General features: G+C 43.7%; 1 non-coding gene across 1 annotated transcript; it reads left to right on the forward strand.

The window, feature by feature from the left end:
- Window positions 1-13,362: 13,362 nt before the first annotated feature.
- LOC112087624 lies at window positions 13,363-13,469 on the forward strand. Its single transcript, XR_002900172.1, has one exon. It is a non-coding gene; the product is annotated as a small nucleolar RNA R71 (small nucleolar RNA).
- Window positions 13,470-18,308: the final 4,839 nt, after the last annotated feature.

Consider the following 18,308-nt stretch of genomic DNA (forward strand, 5'->3'; position numbering starts at 1 on the left):
GCTTCCTTCCCATATCTTTCCGCCGGAAAATCCTCCCAAAACCAATGTATGTGTTTTTTTTTTTATATTATTTATAATTTCTTTACTAGAATAGTTAGGTATGGAATATTAGTTTAGGAATGGAATAGTTTAGGAATGGAATGGTTTAGAAATGGAGTAAAATAGGATTGGAATATTTTAGCTATTTAAGAAATTAAAAGTTTAGTTCTAATTAGATATATGTTTAGGAATTAATGTTTAATTTTTATTTTTAATATTTACAGATGTCTGGTCGTCGTCGTCGGCCTCATTATGGTGATATGTTTAGCGATGCTGGTACATTTACTGGGAGAAATCCCGTCTCTTCTTCTGCCACGGAGACGGATATTGTTCCCGCCACTCAAACACATAGTGCTCCAGCTCCACCACCACCTCCACAGCCGCAAGTGCATCGTGAGATCCCTTATGCACATTTGACGGTGCATGATATCATTGCACAAGCGGACTGAGAGAGACTTACTAAGCTAGATCCTGATCTCCCGGCGGGTGCACAATGGTATGTCGTAATTAGTTAAAATATATATGTTTTATTATTATTAATTTATATTTATTTTAATTTTACTTATATAAATTTTTGTCTTGTTGTTTTAGGTTCGGTATTCATAGCAAGGTTGGCCGCACGGTTTCTGATATTATCAAGTCCTATTTTGTGGAGCCTCATTGCAATCTCACCCAGCTTTCTCAGCATACCATTGACATATGGTTCAAAATATTTGCGGTAAAATAAATTTAAAAAAATAATTTGTAGTTTATTTAAATAATTATTTTAATTATTCCAAAATTTAATTATGTGGTTTTTTTTGTAGCAACGGTATGACTGGGATGAGAAAGACCATAGTGAGATGGAGAGACTCTTTACCGAGAGAGTGAAGCTTCGACTTATGGGCACGGTTTCTGATAACTAAGAGTTTTCAAGCTCTTAGAAGGGTTATCAATCCCCTTGTCAGAGTAGTATAAGGGGTGTCAAACCAAGCTTGTAAACGAGACACTAGCCTCTGTTATTTGTTCACTTAAGTCAAGACAAGAAAGTAAAAGTTTGGTGACGATGATTAACGGGCAAATAAGCAATGAAGTTAAGTAAAAGCAGAGATTCAAACTAATCAAGATGCAAACAACAAACAGGTGATTCAGATGATGATAATGAATGATAAAGGCAGAAGCTTTAGACAGGATATTTGACTCGGGTGCTTCCAAGCTAGACTAATGGGTTAATTAATCATGTTATCAAGCGATTTCATTTAACTTTGAACTCAAAGCATGTTAATCTTCTCATGAAAGTATTAAACATCTAAACTGATCCTTTTTCATACCAAAATCCCTTTTGAGAATCATAAATCAGTCAGCAATAAGAATCGGTTCAAAAATGTAATTTAAGAAAACAAACTATCGCTCTCGCGATGAAAGACTCTTAAACCCTTAACCGAGTGGTTCAGACATTTCTACAAACACTTTTGATGCGAGATATGTCTCAGATCTGAACCTCATGTGATGTGCTTGGATCCAGCCTAGAGATCTCGTCGGTTAAGGAATGAAACATGCAAGACTAGACACCTAAACCCATTAATCCACCTTGAAAGCACCCTAATCTACCTATCTAAAGCCGCTTAAACGACTACTCACTAATCATAACGAGCTCACTAAGTCCTTTGCAAGACGTGTAGCTAGTCATGATAAGGAGTTTGATGTTTGGATGATAAAAGAAATAAAGAAAGAACAAGATTCTGATGCAAAAACGAGATATCGGATTAGATTAATCAAGTTTCACAAAAGAGGCAAGTTCTTAAAGCTAAAAACAGATAAGAGATAAGATGATTAGGTTTTTAGTCTCAAAATGTATTTATAGCAAAGGGAAAGTGTCGCGGGTCAGCCCGGAACAAACCGGGTACTGAACCGCCCTCTTGGGTTGATGGGTGAGTGCCACGGTGTGTCGGAAAGTGAAGCCGAGGTCTTCATGCCGAGGTGTGCACGTGAGTCAGGATCCGGATGAAGATCTCGTGAAGAACACGTCAAGAACATGCATGAACCCTAGTCTTTGATCCATCCTCACGTGTGTGTTCTTGAGCTACTCTGTTCTTGATTCTGGGTTCGTGACAAGGGACCTCCGGATAAAATGTCGAGGGGTCATGATGTCGAGGTGCTTGGGAGAACACAGTCCGGCATGCACGCCGAGGTCATTACACCGAGGTGTACTCTCAACACTTAGTCGTTTCCAGCTTCAGTTTTTACGTATGCATGCCTCGATCTAATCATGCCAAGGCTTTGGGACGAGGTCTGGTCCAAAATACTTCCAAGATATGAGCCTCGACTTGAGTGATGCCAAGGTAAAGATACCGAGGCTTGTGAAGACACTTAGCGCGTATCGCAACTCATTTTAGGCTTGTATCGACCATGTCACCTTCCGGAAGCGATATCTTTCAGCACACGAATCCAATTGCTCTGGGACCAGTTCCACAGTAAAGATGACTCAATAAGCTCGAACTTTGATGAAGAAACCATCGGAGCTTGGGGAACGGAAGGCTTCCTGGATTTCACATCTTTGCGCCGCATTGAAATTACCGGAAAATAGACTTTTAGACCGATGTGAACTCCGGAGACCCTATCTTCCAAACCTTTGCTCCGAATTGAGTGATTCCAAATGCTCTGAGAATATCTTCCATGGATCTCGAACTTTGATGAAGACCGGGTAAGCTGGTTCGGACAGGAAAGGCTCCGTCCGCCATGATCTTTGAAGTTCGCCGTTCAGTTCTCGGGTACGCGCAAGGCTGGTGAACGCTCCGGAAGCCATATCTTTCTCTCCACTGGTCCGAATTGGATTATTCCAACTGTTCTGGAATCTTTGCTTGATTATCTCCAACTTTGGTGAAGACCCCGCCAACTGATTCGGACCGGAAGGTTCCCCGGATTGCTGATTTCTGAATTGCGCGGGCAAGGGCAACTTTTGGTCGTAAAAACCTTCCCGCGGTAAGGAAAATGGCCGAGGGCTGTGTACCGCAGTAAGCTTTTTGGTCGTAAAAATCCTTGCCTCGGTCAAAAACTTGTCCCGTGGTATTTTTGCACTCGATACTCGATTCTGGCCGATCGGTAAGGTTTTTGGCCGGTAATGAGCATCCGGTAAACATTTTGGTCGAGGTTTCCGACCAGCCGGTACGAGATTTGGCCGAGAAGTTCCTCCAAGCGGTTTTCATCATTTTTGACCCTTTTCTTCACCGTTTTCTTTCCTGTTCCTCTTCTTAGGCTCCAATTGGTCTCCAAGGCTCCTGATAAGGACTTCAAAACATGCAAAACTCTTTGGGACCTAATGCAAGCCCTAAGTCCTATTTTGACGCCTAAAGACTCAATTTACATGAGAAAACACATGATGAGGACTCTATAATGCAATCTAAATGATTTAAAATATAGACATATCAACTCCCCCACACTTGTCCTTTGCTTGTCCTCAAGCAAAAAGAACAAATGAGAGAGAGAGGTTGTAATGCAGATGGAGCTCATATTTCCTTTTTTAGAGAGAAGTGACCACAAGAGAACTCGGATTCATGCTCAAATATGCAATGCAAAGCTATACTCGGATATTTTCCAACTAAAACACGGAATCTCCACAAGTCATTATCACATTCAACTCTTTCACATTCATTAAGTTCGTAACCGGTGAATCAAATGATGCAATGTTCAAATAGGCTGGCTTGGCTAGGGTAAGGTCATGAGATAAAAATGATCTCATCAATATTCAAGCGGGTGCAATGGAACAGGGATCTCTCTATGAACGACCAAACTTCGGCAGAATGCTAAAGGTAAAAAGCAACCGATGCATACAAGGGCAAGACTCATCACACCCCATACTCCACTCAAAGCGTTTCTCACTTGCTCACCCTCTCAGAATCCTCACTCTTCACAATCATTTTCTTTTCACTAGGGGATTCGCCTTTTTCTTTTATTTTCAAGCCTTGGTTTTTGCTTATTCACACAGCTCTTTTCTTTCATAGCGTATAGCCTCTTTCATTTTTATTTCAGAACACTTGAGCCTTTGGCTTCTTTTCATTTCAGAGCTTATCTTTTCACAACCAAGACTTGATTCATTTTCATTCATTCCCCTAGCTATTTCCACTCTCACTTTTCCACTCTGCTCACCTTTTTCCACTCACCAACAAGTCTTTTCCCCCACACTTATTTCTCACCAATACTCTTGGTTCCTTGATGTTGGAACATATCACTCAATGAGCCATGCCCTTGTCGCTCTAAACCTAACACTTTCTGCCAAGTTCAGTCCAAGGTGGCCTTACAATTCACACGCAAACATTGGCTCGAAAGAAAGATGGGTTCAAGGTGAGGGAACTGATCCATGATGCGGATTCAGCTACTTGAGCTAAGGAAGGAGGGTGGTAAAAAAACGATTCTAGCTCAAGTATGTATATCGGTATCCACAAGCCTATTCAAGCAATGCATCAAAAGATATTTACATTTCAAGTTCAAGGTTATCATTTAGCTAGAGTTGAGTGTAATTCAAACTTGTTTCTCAGATTCAAATCGTTTCAAGCTTTACAAGCACAGAATGAGTTTCACAAGCATATTTAGTTCAAGTTCTCAAGTGATTTACTCTCTAGGAAAAAATCTATCATTGCTCCTTGCACTGATGCAATCCTACATGATGCAACTAGACTCGATCTTAAAATGCGAGATGCAGCTAGAATGATGTAATTTTTCACATGTATTAAGCTAAATGAGACTCAAGAATGCAAAAGTCAAATAAGAACAAAGAAAACAAGATCAGAAAACACAAAGCTCCTCCCCCCACACTTAGATAACACAGTCCCTTGTGTTATAAAAGCGTGTGAGAGAAGAGAAAACAAAAACTGAACGAATGCAAGATGATATATACAAGATGCATATGTACAAGGTTTGAAGTCGATACCTTAGTCCGAGAGGTCGGATCCCAAGTAATGCGAGGGATTCGATGTTGAGCAGGATGGAGTTGGCTGACGTGGTGGGCTGCTTTCTGAGGGTTCAGGCAGGAAAGCCGTGGCTGGATCGATCCAGTCTTCTTTGCCTGGTGGAAACTCCGGGTTCCTCGCGTTTGAGCTTTCTCCAACTCCTTCTTCTGTAATCGGTGCGGTTGAGGTCGCTGAGTTCTTATCCGGCGAGGATGGCCTCGTGAGCTGCTTTACCTTCTTCTTCAAATGCCTCACACAATCCACCAATGCGTGGATGGTTTTGTCTTGCCACTTACACCACTTTTGGAGGGTGTTCACTCGTGAATACAGCTTCTTGGTGTGGTATTCAGGCTCACCCCAAACTTGCGGATTGAAGTGATAGCGGCCTGCTTCGATCCTTCTCTCATATTGTCTCTGCTCCCCGTTATCACAATCTTCCGGGCCACTAGTGTTCTCGGGTTTGCTAGGTGCTGCCTTGGTGCATTTGCGTGTTGGTGGGTCGAAAGCTGGGTTATACAACTGGTCTTTGAGAACGTAGAACGAGACGTTACACTGCTTGTCGATCATGGTGAGGCTTCGGTTAGGCAGTAGAACCTGCGTGCCGTCTCTATGCAGTAGGGTGAAGTTGTAAACCCATTTATCCTCTGACTTGCCTCCGAAGAAACCACTTTTGCTTAGGTATAACTCATCAATGAGATTCGGCTTCTTTGGTGAATCAGGGAATATAAACCCTTGAGCCCTCAGGATCTTGGTGACTATCCAACCGTTCTGAAGTCTTCTTGCTCCTCGCTTCTTGCGGTCGCACCATACATTGTGCCGATAAGTGAGCATTTGAATGGCAAAGAATGCACCCAATGATGGTACATGCAGCGGCCCTCGGAACTCTTTCTTGTTCTTCATTTGAGTGATGAACGGCTTCAGTCCGAGTCCCAATAGTTCAAGCTCGGCCGTGTGAATAACACCAGGGTTAAAGGTCGAGAAGAATGTTGATGCTAGGACGCGGTTTGTGTATCTGATCGTAGGGTTCCTTATGCAGCTTGTCTTGCTCTTGCCTCCGAGGTAGGGTCCAAAAGATATCATTTCCCACAATGCAGCCAACTCATCACGAGGGTACACAAACTTGTCAAGCGAGCTTCCATTCCTTTCTAACCCAAAGATTTCATCAAGCTCCTTGAAACTGACCTTGTAGTGCACGCTATCCATGTCAAACTCAATGTGGCCGAATCCTTTGCCATGTAAACGCTTTGGATCTCTCTTGGGGTAGATGATGACCTCCAAGGTTGCAAGAAACTGCTGTGTAATCCCTTCATAGGTAACATCGCTCATCTCAAAGAACTTTGCTAAGCCCATATTCTCAAAAATGAGGGTCACATCATCAAGTAGCTCGAGTTTCTTCAGCAACTCCAAGTCAGGGAATCGACCTTGAGCCACTCTGATTGAGTTAAAGTGGTCCAAGTATTCCTCAGTGGTTGGGAAGTGCTCATCCTCAGGCTCGGCCTTTGGTTCTTTCTTGGACTTTTTGTCACCGTTGTCTACATAATGGACTAAAGCTCCGGGCTCGTCGTCATCAGATCCCACAGCTGCCTTCTTCCCGTTCCTCTTTGACTCGAGAGCTGGTGCCAGAGTGAACTCAGTATTTCTTGCTCGTTTGGGGGTTGGCTCGTCATCGGGTCGCATCGAGGTTTTCTTGCTGGTCTCTCCACTACGTGGCACGGCAACGGCTTACCCTTCAAAACACTCTTCTGGCCCGCACTTCTGTTTGTCTCGTGGGTAGGAACGGTTCGGTCTCCGGTCATCTGCAAGAGAGATTCTCAAAGGAATCGTCAGAGCCAAGTATATCGTTAAGCACATGTATCTCAAGATTGGCAAGTACAACACTTTTTCTCTAGCAGAACTAATATTCATAGCTTTTTCAAACATCAAGGGAAGTAAGAACAAGCCAGAACAACCGATTAGAGACAAGTTATCTAGACACCTCAGCTTAAACACACAAATCATCATTAAGACCGATTCCAAGCGCATTTTCTCAAGAATTTTAAAAACTCAAGAATAAGTGATTTTAAATGCAAAGACCGGTTTTTCGTGTGTTGTCTACCCTGGTGGAATTTACAAAATTGTTCCCAAAGGCCGATATATTCTAAAAGAATCGATTCCACATTTTACAAACATTTAAGCTCGCAAAGAATGAAGGAAAAAGATGAGTTCTATAAGATGCAAATACCTTTGGGAATGCAAGATTTAAGCTGAACGAGATGCTTATGCAGAGTAGACAACACCCTAACGAGTCTAGAACGCTTGGAATCACGCAAAATGAACGAGAAATGAGTGAGTTGTGTTCGTGAAATGCAGAGAAAATAGTCTAGAGGGCAAACTCTGCGTTTTGGCCAAGTATGGAGGTCGGTATGGGCTGGGGCGCGCTTTCCAGCTGGCATTTGGACTGTTGTGGGACTGGTCCCCCCTTCTGCTCCAGCTCCAGCCGTTGACCGCGCCAAAAACTACGTTGACCGAGTGTTTAAATTCAAAATGCCGCGCAACCCTTCAAATGGACGCGGTATGGGGATGACGTGGGCTGTACGGACCAAGCCATATTTTCTCGTGTTACTCTGAGCTGCCTCAACTTGTTCCACCCCAAGGGTACCAAGCCGAGTTGTCTGAGCCCATCCCAACGAGTAAATCCCCATAGCTTTCACGTCTTTTCTTTGGACCTCGCAAAGCCTCTTCTTCGTCCTAAGTGTTTCATGTGTTCTTGCTTTTGATCATTTCTTGAAACCGAGTGCCTCGGCACGCTCCACCACGAGGGCATCATGCCGAGGTCACTTGTTTTTAGCAAAGAACACGTGAGGCTTGGGGGTTTAAACAGGCTGGCCTTGGTGTAAACTGGTCGCGGCCTCGGATCAAGGTTTTTGACCGTTTTAAGTGAACATCGCCCCTCGGTATACTTATACTGAGGTGTTTACACCGTGAGCCTCCCCCACACTTAGTTATTTTACCATAGCACTTCTCAGACACGACCATGATGAAATTAAGTCGAGGAATCTAGCTGAGGTTCTCAAGCTTTCACTCGGTAAAAGGTGACCATGGTATGAATATACCGAGGGTCGATACCGAGGCTATGTATGCTCTTTGACTTAATTCATCAGGCCGTGTCTTTTTCAAGCTTTCTCTCACTTTCACCCTCGAGGTTTACTGTCTAACTCCTGAAGCACTTATCAAACCCTTCAAACAGCTTCAAATAAAAAGAAAAAGAAGATGAAAAACGAAATATGTACATGGATAAGCTTGTGGTGTCTCCCAAGAGCACTTTGTTTAACGTCACTAAGTTTGACTTTTCATACCTTTTCAGGCTCATTCCGGTTCAAGTAGAGGAACTGAGGTAGCTCCCTCCCTTGTTTCTGATGCCAAGTAATGGTTTACCCTCTGGCCGTTTACCACAAAGCCTTGTCCATCTTTTCCTTTCAAAACCACGGCTCCATAGGGTCTTACTTCAAGAATCGTGAACGGACCGGACCACCTAGACCTCAGCTTCCCAGGGAACAGCTTCAGTCTTGAGTTAAACAACAGAACTTGGTCCCCTTCTTTGAACTCTCTCTTGTGTATCTTCTTGTCATGGAGCGCCTTGGTTCTTTCTTTGTAGATCTTAGAGCTCTCGAAAGCATCTAACCGGATCTCCTCAAGCTCATGAAGCTGTAAAACCCTCTTTTCTTGTGCGGTCTTGATGTCAAATTTCAGAAGTTTCACTGCCCACAAAGCCTTGTATTCCAACTCAACCGGTAGATGACAGCTTTTCCCATAGAGCAAGTTAAATGGTGAAGTCCCAATGGGGGTCTTGTAGGCGGTTCTGTAAGCCCACAGGGCATCGTCAAGTTTCTTGCTCCAATCCTTCCTGGATGAGTTCACGGTCCTCTCCAAAATGGCCTTTATCTGACGGTTGGAAACCTCCACTTGGCCGCTGGTTTTCGGATGATAAGGAGTGGCCACCTTGTGCTTTACTCCGTGCTTCTTCAAAAGACTCTCAAGAGTCTTGTTGATGAAATGGCTCCCCCCATCACTGATGACTACTCTTGGTACTCCAAACCGTGGGAAGATGATACTCTTGAAGAGTTTTACCACCACTTTTGAATCGTTGGTCGAAGATGCAACAGCTTCAACCCATTTACTCACATAATCCACTGCCACAAGGATATATTGATTCCCATATGAGTTTACAAAGGGACCCATGAAATCAATGCCCCAGCAGTCGAAGACCTCCACTTCAAAGATTGGGTTTTGGGGCATTTCATTCCTTTTGGATATGTTTCCTTGCCTTTGACAAGCTTCACACCTCGAGACCACTTCTTGGGCGTCTTTGAACATGGTCGGCCACCAGAAACCGCTCTGTAGAACCTTGGCAACTATCTTGAACGTACCTAAATGACCACCATACGATGAGCCGTGGCATTCTTGTAGCACTGGATGGATCTCTTCTTCGGCCAAGCATCGCCTATAGAGATGGTCCTTGTTAAGCACGTAAAGAAACGGCTCATCCCAATAATACCTCATCACATCTCTAAAGAACTTCTTCCTCTGATAAGTATCAAGATCTGGTGGCTCTAATCCGCAAGACAAGTAGTTCACAAGATCCGCGAACCATGGAAGGCTTCTTTCCTTGATCGTATTGGCTTCCTCCATCTCTAAGTAAGACCGGACTAACATGAGATGTTCCTCGGGTAAAGCATCATCTATTGGGACCTGTTCTTAAATCCTCAGCCTTGAGAGGTGATCTGCGGCTCCATTTTCAATGCCCTTCTTATCGAGTATCTCCATGTCAAATTCTTGGAGTAATAAGACCCATCTCAAAAGCCTCGGCTTAGCGTCCTTCTTAGACATCAGGTACCTCAAGGCCGCGTGATCTGTGTAAACCGTGACCTTTGATCCCACTAGATAACTCCTGAATTTGTCAAATGCAAACACAATGGCAAGCATTTCTTTCTCGGTGGTGGCATACTTTTCTTGAGCCGAGTCCAAAGTGCGGCTGGCATAGTAGATCACATGGAGCTTCTTATCTTTCTTCTGTCCCAAGACAGCTCCTACAGCATAATCAGATGCATCGGTCATCACTTCAAATGGCAAAGACCAATCAGGGGCTTGTACAATCAGTGCACTGATCAAAGCCTCCTTGATTCTCTTGAATGCTTCCTCACATTCTTCATCAAAGTTGAAATCCAATTCTTTGTACAATAACCCTGTCAAAGGCCTAGCTATCTTGGAGAAATCCTTGATGAACCGTCTATAGAACCCAGCGTGGCCAAGGAAGCTTCTTATTCCTTTCACAGAATTCGGGGCTTGTAAGTTCACCATCACCTCGATCTTGGCCTTATCCACCTCGATGCCTTTCTCTGATACCTTGTGTCCCAAGACAATGCCTTCTTGGACCATGAAATGACACTTTTCCCAGTTTAAGACAAGCCTATGCTCCTCACATCGCTTGAGAACCTGAGAAAGATTAGCAAGACATTCGGAGAAAGAGGAGCCGTATACGGAGAAGTCATCCATAAACACCTCAACTTTCTCTTCAATTAGATCAGAGAAAATGTGCATCATACATCTTTGAAAAGTGGCCGGTGCATTACACTAACCGAATGGCATTCTTCTATAAGCATAAGTGCCATAAGGGCAGGTGAATGTCGTTTTCTCTTGATCTCGGGGGTCTATAGGTATTTGAAAGAACCCCGAGTATCCATCGAGAAAACAAAAATAAGGGTGATTAGCTAACTGTTCAAGCATTTGATCAATGAATGGTAAAGGAAAATGATCTTTTCTTGATGCAGAATTCAATTTCCTATAGTCAATGCACATGCGATGGCCGGTTATAGTTCTTTGGGCTATGAGTTCATCCTTATCGTTTTTCACCACCGTGATTCCACCTTTCTTGGGCACAACGTGTACAGGAGATACCCATCGAGAGTCAGAGATTGGATAAATTATCCCTGCCTCAAGGAGCTTTAGTATCTCCTTCTTAACCACCTCCTTGAGTTTCGGGTTAAGTCGACGTTGGTGCTCAACAGAGGACATGGCTTGGTCCTCTAGGTGGATCCTGTGGGTGCATATATCACGAGAGATTCCTCTAATGTCAGCCAAGGAATACCCTATGGCTCTCCTGAATTTCCTTATTTCATTAAGCAATGCACGTTCTTCATGTTCAAGCAAGCTATCGTTTATGATCACAGGAAAAGTAGAGTTCAGACCTAAGAACGCATACCTGAGCCCTGTTGGTAGAGGCTTGAGCTCAACAGGGGGTGCGTCTGCCTCATTCCAATCGGCATCAAAGTTGCATTGGCCTGGAACAGCTTCCTCGGCCTTTGCTTAGTTCTCGCGCGGTTTACCATCGGCCTCGGTATGAGTTGTCACGGCCATGATATCCCGAGGTGTCTCTTCTGTTTCCGTGGATCCCTTGCTGTCTAGGATGTCGAGGCTGCTCGTGTGGAGCTCCAAAAATCTCGCCTCAGCTTCAAGTTCCCTCGGTTGGTCCAAAAGACGCTTGTACACCTCGCTTTCTTCGTTCAAGTACCCGTGCTCGCTTTGTTCCCGCGTTAAGACCACTTGTAACGGATCCTCTGCGTTCAACTCTTCAAGGAGCTCATCAGCCAGCTCCTCCATTACTTCCACATAGAAGACCTGACCTCCAATGGTCGGTTTCTTCATCATTTCCTTCACGTTGAACTTCATAGTCTCGGAACCGATGTGTAGTTCAATCATTCCTCCTCTCACATCTATTATGGCTCCTGCGGTTGCTAGGAACGATCGGCCCAAGATGATGGGGTCTAATGGTTCCTCGTCCATCTCAAGAACTATGAAGTCCGTGGGGATTTCTATCTCACCGATCCTCAAAGGTAGATCCTCAAGAAACCCCACCGGTAATCTAACCGATCTATCAGCTAATACAAGAGAGATCTTGGCTGGCTTGTAGCTACTGTATCCCAATCTCTTGGCCACCGTGTAAGGCATTAAGCTCACAGAAGCTCCAAGGTCACATAAACAGTTTGAGAACTTCAGGTGACCTAAAGCACACAGCAGAGTGAAGCTGCCCGGATCGGATAGCTTCCTTGGTATAGATCTTCTTTGTATTATGGCACTGCACTCATGGCTCAGTATCACCATACCCTGGAGCTCCTTTGTCTTGTTGAGGATCGCGTCCTTTAGAAACTTCCCAAGCTGGGGTATAGCTAGGAAAGCATCTATAATGGGTAAGGTGAGTTGCGTGTTCTCCAAGTGTTTCTCAAAGACTGCCTTGGCCTTGTCTAGGATTTTCTTTTTGAAACGCCCTGGGAACGGTATCTTGGGTTGATAAGGTGGTGGTGGAACATAGGGCTTTTCAAGCTCGGTTGTCTTTTCCACCTCTTTTCCTTTGTCCTTGATTGGTTCCTTCTCTAAGACCGCTTCTTTACACGCATCGTCTGAGGCTGCCTCCCCCTCTAATTGCTCATTGGCCTCAATGAGCTTTGTCTTAGGCGTTGGAGTTTGTAATTCCTTACCACTCCTCAATGTGATGGCGTTCACATACTCTTTAGGGTTCGGCTCCGGTTTACCTGGTAAAGCCGGGCCTCTTGATGATGTAGAAGCTTGATTCTGCTTAAGCTCTCTGATATCTTGCTGCATTGTTGCATGCTGGCTCTCAACCCTTTGCTGGCCCTGTAACAGTTGCTGTAGTATCCCACAGACGTCGTTCCCCATTTGATTCTGACCTGTTCCCTGAATCTGTTGTTGATTACCCATCTGCTACGGATGGAACCCTGGTGGAAACTTGTGTTGCTGCGGTTGGTTGTTGAAGTTGTTACTCTGAGCCGCTTGATTCTGCTGAGTGTAGCCGTGCTGTTGCCCACTGAATTGTTGCTTGGGCTGGAAGGTATTCTGAAAAGGAGCCTTTTGAGCATAGCTTTGTTGTTGTTGTTGAGCAGGGTACACTTGGTCTTGAGGGTTAGCGACATTCGGGTTTCTGTATGAGAGGTTTGGGTTACTGTTGTAGTTGTTAAACCGCTGATACCTCTGCTGATTCCCTATGTAATTCAGCTCCTCTTGTGTTAGACCATCTTCATTAACATTGTCAAAACTTGGCCCTTGCTCATCAAACTCGCCTACAAAGTGTATTGGCTTTTGAGTCGCCATCAAAACCTTGTCAAGCTTACTCTGAAGCTCTCTTATATCCTTTTTCATGCGCTGTTCATCACTAGATCCCTCTGTACGGTTTGCTCTATCAAAGTCCTCTCCATACGTGTCATTAGACATGGCTAGGTTCTCGACTAGTTCCATTGCCGCATTGATCTCTTTCCCAAGAAAATTTCCATTTGAAGCTGTATCGAGTTGGTTTCTGATCTTGGGGAGTGCACCTCGGTATAAAGTACTCAAGAGTGATGCCTCTGAGAAGCCGTGGTGTGGGCATTGGTTAGTGTAGCTTCTAAACCGTTCCCAAGCTTCACTAAAGCTCTCGTTATTGTGCTGCGTGAAACTTGAGATCTGATTCCTGAGCTTAGACGTGCGTGATGTGGAAAAGAACTTTGATAAGAACGGCAGTTTACACTGCTCCCAGGTTTGTATAGAACCCCTCGGTATATTCTTTTCCCACTGGTGTGCTTTATCACCGAGGCTGAAAGGGAACAAGCGTAGCTTGAAGCTATCTTCGGAGACGCCATTTATCTTGGTTAAGTCGCAAACCCGATCAAATTGATCTAGATGCTCGAGAGGGTCTTCTCCAGCCAGTCCGTGGAACTTTTAGTTTTGCACCATATTGAGCAGGGAAGCTTTAACTTCAAAGTTGTTGTTTTGAACTGGTGGAGCTTGAATCCCAGCTCGGTATTGGTGCGCATTAGCTCGGTCATTCTCTCCAACACAGATTGGAGGATGTTGTCTCTGTACTTGTGGCAGTGGCGGATGAACATGATGGGCTTGTTTCTCATTTCTATTCGCTTGGTGTTGGTTTTGCTGAGCAAGCCGTTCGTTTCTTTGAGCCTGTTGCTGATTAACATAGGCTTGTTGTTCATTTCTTCCTGCCTGCACCTGATTAGCCTGAGCCTGGTGCTCGGCTGCCTGAGCCTGTTGCTCCATTCGCTGTTGTTCTGCCATTCCAAGTCTGTCAAAGTGCCGTTCTCTCTCGCGAGCTCGCCTTTCTAATCTGTCGATGTTATCGTCGTATGGGAAAAGCGATCCTGTGCTCCAAGACCTGGTATTCATGCACCTGAAAACAAAACAAGAACTTGGAAAGAAGTTAGTAAAACAAAGGAAAGAAAAGCTTGAACTCAAGAACAAACAAGAGACTAATGCTCCTACAAGTTGGCAACGGCGCCAATTGATAACTAAGAGTTTTCAAGCTCTTAGAAGGGTTATCAATCCCCTTGTCAGAGTAGTATAAGGGGTGTCAAACCAAGCTTGTAAACGAGACACTAGCCTATGTTATTTGTTCACTTAAGTCAAGACAAGAAAGTAAAAGTTTGGTGACGATGATTAACGGGCAAATAAGCAATGAAGTTAAGTAAAAGCAGAGATTCAAACTAATCAAGATGCAAACAACAAACAGGTGATTCAGATGATGATAATGAATGATAAAGGCAGAAGCTTTAGACAGGATAGTTGACTCGGGTGCTTCCAAGCTAGACTAATGGGTTAATGAATCATGTTATCAAGCGATTTCATTTAACTTTGAACTCAAGGCATGTTAATCTTCTCATGAAAGTATTAAACATCTAAACTGATCCTTTTTCATACCAAAATCCCTTTTGAGAATCATAAATCAGTCAGCAATAAGAATCGGTTCAAAAATGTCATTTAAGAGAACAAACTATCGCTCTCGCGATGAAAGACTCTTAAACCCTTAACCGAGTGGTTCAGACATTTCTACAAACACTTTTGATGCGAGATATGTCTCAGATCTGAACCTCAAGTGATGTGCTTGGATCCGGCCTAGAGATCTCGTCGGTTAAGGAATGAAACATGCAAGACTAGACACCTAAACCCATTAATCCACCTTGAAAGCACCCTAATCTACCTATCTAAAGCCGCTTAAACGACTACTCACTAATCATAACGAGCTCACTAAGTACTTTGCAAGACGTGTAGCTAGTCATGATAAGGAGTTTGATGTTTGGATGATAAAAGAAATAAAGAAAGAACAAGATTCTGATGCAAAAACGAGATATCGGATTAGATTAATCAAGTTTCACAAAAGAGGCAAGTTCTTAAAGCTAAAAACAGATAAGAGATAAGATGATTAGGTTTTTAGTCTCAAAATGTATTTATAGCAAAGGGAAAGTGTCGCGGGTCAGCCCGGAACAAACCGGGTACTGAACCGCCCTCTTGGGTTGATAGGTGAGTGCCACGGTGTGTCGGAAAGTGAAGCCGAGGTCTTCATGCCGAGGTGTGCACGTGAGTCAGGATCCGGATGAAGATCTCGTGAAGAACACGTCAAGAACATGCATGAACCCTAGTCTTTGATCCATCCTCACGTGTGTGTTCTTGAGCTACTCTGTTCTTGATTCTGGGTTCGTGACAAGGGACCTCGGGATAAAATGTCGAGGGGTCATGATGTCGAGGTGCTTGGGAGAACACAGTCCGGCATGCACGCCGAGGTCATTACACCGAGGTGTACTCTTAACACTTAGTCGTTTCCAGCTTCAGTTTTTACGTATGCATGCCTCGATCTAATCATGCCAAGGCTTTGGGACGAGGTCTGGTCCAAAATACTTCCAAGATATGAGCCTCGACTTGAGTGATGCCAAGGTAAAGATACCGAGGCTTGTGAAGACACTTAGCGCGTATCGCAACTCATTTTAGGCTTGTATCGACCATGTCACCTTCCGGAAGCGATAACTTTCAGCACACGACTCCAATTGCTCTGAGACCAGTTCCACAGTAAAGATGACTCAATAAGCTCAAACTTTGGTGAAGAAACCATCGGAGCTTGGAGAGCGGAAGGCTTCCTGGATTTCACATCTTTGCGCCGCATTGAAATTACCGGAAAATAGACTTTTAGACCGATGTGAACTCCGGAGACCCTATCTTCCAAAACTTTGCTCCGAATTGAGCGATTCCAAATTCTCTGAGAAGATCTTCCATGGATCTAGAACTTTGATGAAGACCGGGTAAGCTGGTTCGGACAGGAAAGGCTCCGTCCGCCATGATCTTTGAAGTTCGCCGTTCAGTTCTCGGGTTCGCGCAAGGCTGGTGAACGCTCCGGAAGCCATATCTTTCTCTCCACTGGTCCGAATTGGATTATTCCAACTGTTCTGGAATCTTTGCTTGATTATCTCCAACTTTGGTGAAAACCCCGCCAACTGATTCGGACCGGGGTTCCCCGGATTGCTGATTTCTGAATTGTGCGGGCAAGGGCAACTTTTGGTCGTAAAAACCTTCCCGCGGTAAGGAAAATGGCCGAGGGCTGTGTACCGCGGTAAGCTTTTTGGTCGTAAAAATCCTTGCCTCGGTCAAAAACTTGTCCCGTGGTATTTTTGCACTCGATACTCGATTCTGGCCGATCGGTAAGGTTTTTAGCCGGTAATGAGGATCCGGTAAATATTTTGGTCGAGGTTTCCGACCAGCCGGTACGAGATTTGGCCGAGAAATTCCTCCAAGCGGTTTTCATCATTTTTGACCCTTTTCTTCACCGTTTTCTTTCCTGTTCCTCTTCTTAGGCTCCAATTGGTCTCCAAGGCTCCTGATAAGGACTTCAAAACATGCAAAACTCTTTGGGACCTAATGCAAGCCCTAAGTCCTATTTTGACGCCTAAAGACTCAATTTACATGAGAAAACACATGATGAGGACTCTATAATGCAATCTAAATGATGTAAAATATAGACATATCAGTTTCCGATTGGAAGAAATCGTGGAAAGTCATTGGCGATGATGCAAAGCCTATTAGCATGGACCCTGAGGTGTGGAAGGGTTTGGTGCGATACTGGATGATTCCGCATTCGCAGGAGATTGCGGAAAAGTGTTCTATTTCCCGCAATGCGAATGGTCCAGACGGTCAAAAGGTGGCTTTTCCTCATACAGCTGGCCAAACACCATTTGGAGGTGTTCGAATGCAGATGGTATGAAATAATTATTTATATATTTTTAAATAATTAATTTATGGTATTTGATATTATAATAACTTTTTTTTAGGCTGCCGAGAATGGAGGCGAACTCCCGCCGATGACAGAGGTTTTCGCGAAGTGTCATCGGAAAAAGGATGGTGCATTCGTTTCTGAGAAAGCCGAGCAGCTCTATAATGAAGTTACTTCAAAGTTTGCTGAGCGAGAGACCCAACTATCTCCCGGAGGTTCTTCAGTTCAATCCGGAGGGTTGACTACTCGTGAAATCGATCAAATCTTCGAGGAGGTATATATTTAATAAATATTATTTATTTATTTATTTTTAATATTTTAATTTCTAATAAAATTTAATTTAAAATGTAGGTCGCTCCGAAAAAGAAGGGAAAAGTTATAGGGATGGGATCTATTAGAGACGTCCCGAGTGCTTCGTCATCCGCACCACGCCGCCGAGGACCAGAAGATGATCCAGTCGTTCTACGGGCCAAGATTGCAAATTTAGAGAAGTCTCAAACCGCATATCACCAGGAAGTTCAGGAGGAGCTTTCGGAGTATGACTCCATCTTTGATATCATTGCCCTCTCAATCCCAGATGTTGCAAATGCCTTGCGAGCAAAACGTCAAAAAATGCAGCGGTAAAGGAGGCAAGAATGGCGGCACAGAGAGTGGCGACACAAGCTGCAGGTACTCAAGGAGCATCTACAAGTGGTGGAGAGGATCAATCACAAGCTCCGGTTACAAATCTTGCGGATGATTTTGGAGATTTCGAAATTGATTATGATACTTAAATATGATTTCTTTTAGTTGTAATAAAAATAATTTGTTTTGTTTGTAATTAAAATAATTTTATTTCCATATTTATTTTCAAATTAATATATTTAATTTTCAATTATTAAATCAAAAAATTTGGGTTTTAAAATTAAATAAATTTTCGTTCTTAAATCGTTGTAAATTACGATGAATTACCAACGATATTCTTACGACGAATTAGGGACGAATTACTAGTAACAACAATTTAAGGACGATATTTAGACCACGAATTTGCAACGAATTACCGACGAATGTATGTTCGTCGCTAAATCGTCGTTAACTTTACATCGATGTTACGACTAATGGTTCCCGACGACTTTACGATGATTCCTTGTTTCTCGCTAATTAAAGACGATTTTACGACGAATAAGCAGTTATGACGATCAATATACGACGAATACGAATTCGTCGTTAAATCGTTGCAAACCCCATTTAACGACGAATATGGTCGTTGTGAAATAGGTAATTTCTTGTAG

Source organism: Eutrema salsugineum, unplaced genomic scaffold (assembly GCF_000478725.1).
Source record: "Eutrema salsugineum unplaced genomic scaffold, Eutsalg1_0 scaffold_17, whole genome shotgun sequence".
Taxonomy (NCBI): Eukaryota; Viridiplantae; Streptophyta; class Magnoliopsida; order Brassicales; family Brassicaceae; genus Eutrema; species Eutrema salsugineum.